Source organism: Pinus tabuliformis, chromosome 4_1 (assembly GCF_031772625.1).
Source record: "Pinus tabuliformis cultivar Carrire ecotype Pingquan chromosome 4_1, CPIR1, whole genome shotgun sequence".
Lineage (NCBI taxonomy): Eukaryota > Viridiplantae > Streptophyta > Pinopsida > Pinales > Pinaceae > Pinus > Pinus tabuliformis.
The window spans coordinates 491,941,852-491,947,989 of NC_142303.1; the positions used below are offsets into that span (position 1 = coordinate 491,941,852).

The 6,138-nt window shown below is 33.9% G+C and overlaps 1 long non-coding RNA gene across 1 annotated transcript; it reads left to right on the plus strand.

The window, feature by feature from the left end:
- The first annotated feature begins 4,477 nt into the window (after positions 1-4,477).
- Positions 4,478-5,194, plus strand: LOC149176673 (uncharacterized). Its single transcript, XR_016258660.1, has 3 exons — positions 4,478-4,722; positions 4,843-4,911; positions 5,033-5,194. It is a non-coding gene; the product is annotated as an uncharacterized LOC149176673 (long non-coding RNA).
- The last annotated feature ends 944 nt before the right edge of the window (positions 5,195-6,138 follow it).

Sequence of the window (6,138 nt, forward strand, 5' to 3'; positions counted from 1 at the left end):
TGTGACAAAAACCAAATATGATTTTCTTGTTATTTCCTTCAATTTATATAATGTTCCTATATTGGGTCCTTTAGCAACAACCAATGTTCCTTTGCTAATTTTTGAGCCTCCTTTTCCAAATATTGTGTAATAGCCTTCATCATCAAACCATCCCACAGATACCAAACTGATGTGAATTTCTGGTACATGCTTGTCCAGTTTCAACAATATATCTTATCCATCCTTCATCTTACTCTATACATCTCCCACTCCAACAATACTAGAAAAATGATTGTTCCCTAAATGCACTCTACCATAATGACGAGGAATATATGCAACAAAACTATCTTTGCATGGGGTTACATGGTGATATGCCCCAGAGTCAAGGATCTAATCAAAGCTACTGCTAGATGTATATAGACATGTGTATTCTACTGAAATAGTAAATAACACATCACCATTTATGATTACAACAGTGGTCACACCTTCATTTTCATTGGACGACTTGTGATTTGTATTGGTTGGTTTTTTATCCTTTTTTCCTTTCTTCCAGACTCAACATTCGTTCTTCATGTGCCTTGCTTTACCACAATGAAAGAAAATGAGAATGCCCCTCATTGATTTCGATCGACCTCTTGATCTAGAATGCCCTTGTTGGCTTTGATTAATTCTCCTACCATGATCAGCTAGAGTTATGACTTATCCTCCCTAGTTTTTCACAGTTGACTTGCATTGCAACTCCTCATTCATTAAACTACTGCTGACATCATCAAAACTTCTAGGTCCCTACATGTGTTGAAGTTATCATAGCTACAATTAAATTTTCCCAGTTGTTTGGCACAGAACATGTCAACAAAATAGCTCTAATTTCATCATCTAGAGTGATTTTAATAGAGGCAAGCTGAGTAGTAGTAATATTGAATTCATTCAAGTTCTCAACAACTGAAACACCTTCCTTCATCTTGAGATTATAAAGATTCTTCACCAATAACACTTTGTTTGATTTTGTGTTCTTCTCATATAGATCATGGAGCTTCTTCCATAATCCTTTTGTCGTCTTTTCTCCAGACACATTGAAAAACACATTATTTTCAAGATATTGGAAGATTATTGTAATCACCTTTTTATCTAGTTTAATCCATTCTTCATCCATCATGGATGAGGGTTTCTTTGTTGTACCCTCAATCGGAAAGTACTAATATTTAAAAATGAGTATATCCTCCATCTGTGATTTCCATAGTGAAAAATTAGCCCTACTCAACTTCTCCATGTCAGTTAATGTTGTTGTCTCCATTCTCAATCAAATTCACACCCCAAAAATCAAGACTCCTCTTCCAAGATATGGCTCTAATTGTTACAACTTTTAAAAATAAAGAGTTAAAATCCATCTCCTTTAATCAAACAATTATATAACAAACTATGACCCTCTTATTATTATTATTATTATTGTTATTATTATTATTATTTGATAAAAGCTCATAAAGGATACATATACATTTATAACAAATGGTGTTTGGACAATAAAATTAATTACATGACTTCCATATCATATGTCAAATATAATATTATTCACCTTCGATTCAGCTACGTCTCTCAATTTCTCTGATGTAGCTCTGACGGTATAATTGAATACACAATGTGGTGGAAAATATGAGTTATTACGCCAGAGGATCAGTCTTGATGACAAAAATTTCAACAGTGAGGCCTAGATGAAATCCAAACGACTGTATGGACACGAATCCAACACAATCACATATCTGTGGCACCAACAACATCTTCGGGAGGATGACTTCAGGTCAAATTTGAAGGATGATGTCCAACAGCCACAAAATATAGCAAAGAAGAGACATTAAAGAGGGGTGAGGCAAAGATCGTGGGACAAATGGGCCACTGAGATTATAGAATCAAGTCCTAATACTAGTTGATTGAATCAGAGAACACAACAGAGAACAAAGAGGAGAGCAATTCTAATCAAATACAACATAATACAACACAAATAGGTAAAACACAAGACAAAGATAAAAAAACAACAATGAAGAAGAAAATCGCAGGTCTTTCATTCCATAACAGCCCTTTCCTTGCTTGGATTTCCCAAGCTAAGGAAAAATACAAATTTATAGATGATGGACAAAGCTCTAGATTTTTCCTCATGTTTTTTGCATGAGCTACAATGTAATTTCTAGAAGTCAAGGGTGGTGGTTGGCGTGGGAAGTGGTTGTGAAGACGTTAGCATAGGCGGTGATTGTGGGCGTCTTCATTGGTTTCACAACTAACATAGGTCAAGCAATTGACATCACCGGCTTGACCTCGCCATGTCGGTCAGAGTCTAAAAAATTCTAGGAATCCGCAATCGACATTAATTTGAGGTACTGATCCCAGATCCCCAATTGCAACAATGACACCTACGTTGTGCTCTACTAAGGTAGCGAATCTAGAAATAGTTTAGAACTCGCACATGACCTTGTGACCCTCCCAACAAAAATTAATATTATGTCTTGATCTTCACTTGCATTCCCATGGTTTTGACCATAGTATCAAAATAAACAAATAAATATAATAAAACATAAAATATAATGATTTTGAGAGAATGCTCTTTTTAAATAAAACTCAAACCCAACACAAATTAATGTCCTATTATATAGGAATGAAGGAAGAGGATAGAGATTCTTACTCAATTACAACTCATATAACAAAACCTCAAAAATCACACAATCCTACATGAATTTGTAGCTAAACTCTTCGATAATTTAAATCCAAATTCCAATATATATATATATACGAATTTATTATTACATTACAGAAATACACGAAAGCATAATGTCAGAAATCAGTACTTCTCAAGAGTAGCTGTATGATGCGGTGCTCTTCTACCAGAGGTTGAAGTGATACGCGTTGCAATCACCTCTGCATATTCGTTATATCTAAGCTTTTGTTCTCTTTCGGTTGAATAATGCTGAGCTAACAGTTGTCGCTGTTAGTGGGGTTAGCTCATGTTCATTTTTTATGCTTACTTTTACTGTGATATTTGATTTGAACTGGATCATTATTTTTCTTTCCTGACCCATACCATCTAAGGCAACGTTGAAAGGTGTATATAAAATGATAAGATTTATATTATTTTTATATTTTTAAGTGTATTTTTATTAAAATCAGATAATATAAATTTTAATATAAAAATAACATTTTTTTATTTAAATGACATTTTTAAATATATAAATAAATTTAATTTCTAATCTAAAAAATTAATAACATTATTAAAAATTTTAAATTCAGAATTTATAATTTTAATTTCATATTCAATTTAAAATAAAATTAATCAAATAAAACCAAAAAATAAAATTAATTAAAAACATAAAAACAAAATCTAAAATGTTTATACATTTGACAAAAAGGGCTGGTCATGGTCATCAAGATATTAATAAGTATGATCATATAGATTCCTTGACGGTGACAGTTCCCATGTGATTGTATTCTAAAGGCATAGAAAGTATGCCAGTGGCAAATGGTGATAAGCATACAGAGAATCTTCTTTTTATGGGTCTTGTCTTGTAACAAAATTTATATTCACACTGGTTGTTTTTTTTGGGGGTTAGAATTTGGTTTAAAAAATTCTAAAAAATCAGAATGTTGAAGTGTTTAAATTATTTTTTTTATGGTAGAAATAGATTTACTACCATTAAAAACTTTTGGCTCACCCAAAATCTTGAAATCTAATAACTATAACCAAAAATTTTAAAAATTTTACTTGATTTTATCATAATTTTACCCGAATTTCTATTTTGACTCTGTTGTTCTTCTATTCTTCTATGCATGTGCATATTCTTCTCTGGAAGCTATTTTGGATCTTGGAGACCTGGAAAAACACATCCAAAAGCTATGTGTGGCAGGGTCATAAATGCTGCGACAGAGTGAATAGAAGTGGGAACAATACCCTTGGATCCAATTATTTTCAGAGGCTTTGCCGTGGCATTTACTTGTGTACTACCAAATGCTTACACATTAGAGTGAGCTTGCTTTGCACTTGAAGGAATTTTGTTGTTCCAAAATGGCAGATAGACAATAAGACAGGTGCAAATAATTGTGCTGAGCTTCACATTACTTATGTAACACCTAAATAATATAAACCATACAAACAACATATCCATAAAAAAATTAAAAACTTTACTTACCATCAATGAGTATCTAAATGATATAACGAGCATCGATATGAAATATACTAAAGTGTGCATATTATTACAAGGTAAAATATAGTTCATTGGCTCAGATTACAACCATATTAATTAACGTTATAATACCCACTTAGTTTAATGACCTAACATGGTGGTACATGAAAATATTTTATGGTTAATAATTCGGATCTCACACCATATTATGTTGACATTCCTTGGCCTTATCCGATCGGTCGATGGTTGGATGGCCACCAGCTACCGGAGCTCACTCTCATTGCGTGCCACCTGTTGTCCAAAGTACCACTCGATGGAGGCGATGATTTCGATGCTTCACTGGATCTCGAGGGTAAACCCTTACGACTTGGCGCTCGTCTGGCTTCTGAGTTCATTTCACTTGGCATGGCTCTGGGAGCTGTGGCTTGGAAAAAACTCTGATGTCTTCGGTGAAACCCTTTTGCAATCCAACTTTTCCCATCTGCTAAGCATCGTGGAGAGCTTACCAGGAATCCCCATTTATAGATAGGTTTGCCTTTGGACCGCGCACTGCCATTTCGAGATCATTCACTCTCATCAGGTACATTTTAATCTGAAATTTGCTTTGGTGGTTTTGCCCTTCATTCTAAATCATTCTCTGAATCAATGGTTTAACATGTTAGCCATGGTAAGGGTGTTAATAATAGTTTTGTTCCTACAGGCGTTAGATCTACAATGGTGCCCGAAACTTGTGTCACAGAAAACCTCTATTACGCCTGCCCTTCCTTGGGTAAGTGAATAAGTGGTCACCTCTTTCTCTTGCAGAATAGGTCTAGTATATGCATCTGTGTTACCCTTTTTTCCTTGGTTTATTAATTATGCTAAGCTTTAACCACCATGCTATGTTGTAGGGTTTGATCGAATGGAGGATGGGCGCGGGTGCCAAACCTTTACAAGACCTGGGTTCCTCCATCGCAAAGACCATGGGTATGCAAGCCTTCCCTCTGACGAATGTTTCCGGATTTATTTACCCATTGTATGAGGGTTTCTTCCTTTGAGGATTTCCCTCGTTTCAGTTACTATCAATGTTATATTTAAGTTTTTGGACATGGATTATGTTGCTTCTTATTACGGCTCCCTAAGCCACTTCCAAATGGGAAATTTTGGCATAATGATGTCTATAAATTTTGGGTTCTCGTTTTGTAAGATTATCAAATGTAAATTAATCAACAGTGAGGCTATTGAATAGTTCTTCTTCTGATATAATGATTCGTATGTTATTTAAAATTGTTCCTAATCTTTCTATGAACAGTTATAGTCTATGTTATTGGAATATCTGTTTGATCTCCCCAACTTGGGTTATTCGACCTTCAGAACGTCATTCTTGGTGCCCTTCCCAGGACTGCCATCTGAAAAAATCTGAGAGTTACTTAAATGTTAAAGGTGTTATTATGTCTTTAAACAGTACCTTTCTCATTGGGTTTTCTGTATTTGAGTTATAATTATTGCACCTATTTAATTCATGTTCTAGAAAGGAGTTATATTTGTTAATCTGCACTAAGTTTTTTGATTAACAACTCAAATTTCTTTCCCAAGTGAATATGAATATATATACATTTTGATAATAAATGTGTTGGTCTCTATATGCATTCCATTCTCATGGTTATTGGTATGACAGGGTTATTTTCATGATGAAAACAACCATACTTTGAGTTTATCATTAATATAATTAACTGGTTCACTTAATGGCATTAATCTTGTATAAGCTTTAAATTCTCATCTGTTTTTTATGAATCATATATAGTGATGAATATTCTATCTCGTGTTTGACAGCATTCATTCTTCACCGTAATCTCTTGTCTAATTGTTTTTCATATACTATTATATTTTGGGCTAGATTAATTTGAAAAGACTCTATCATAGGGAATGGGTGCACAGTGTGGCCTTGCCCAGATTCTTGAATCAAGGAAAACAGAATATTGTGTTTAGGTAGTAAGGTACAAAATCTATACATTTA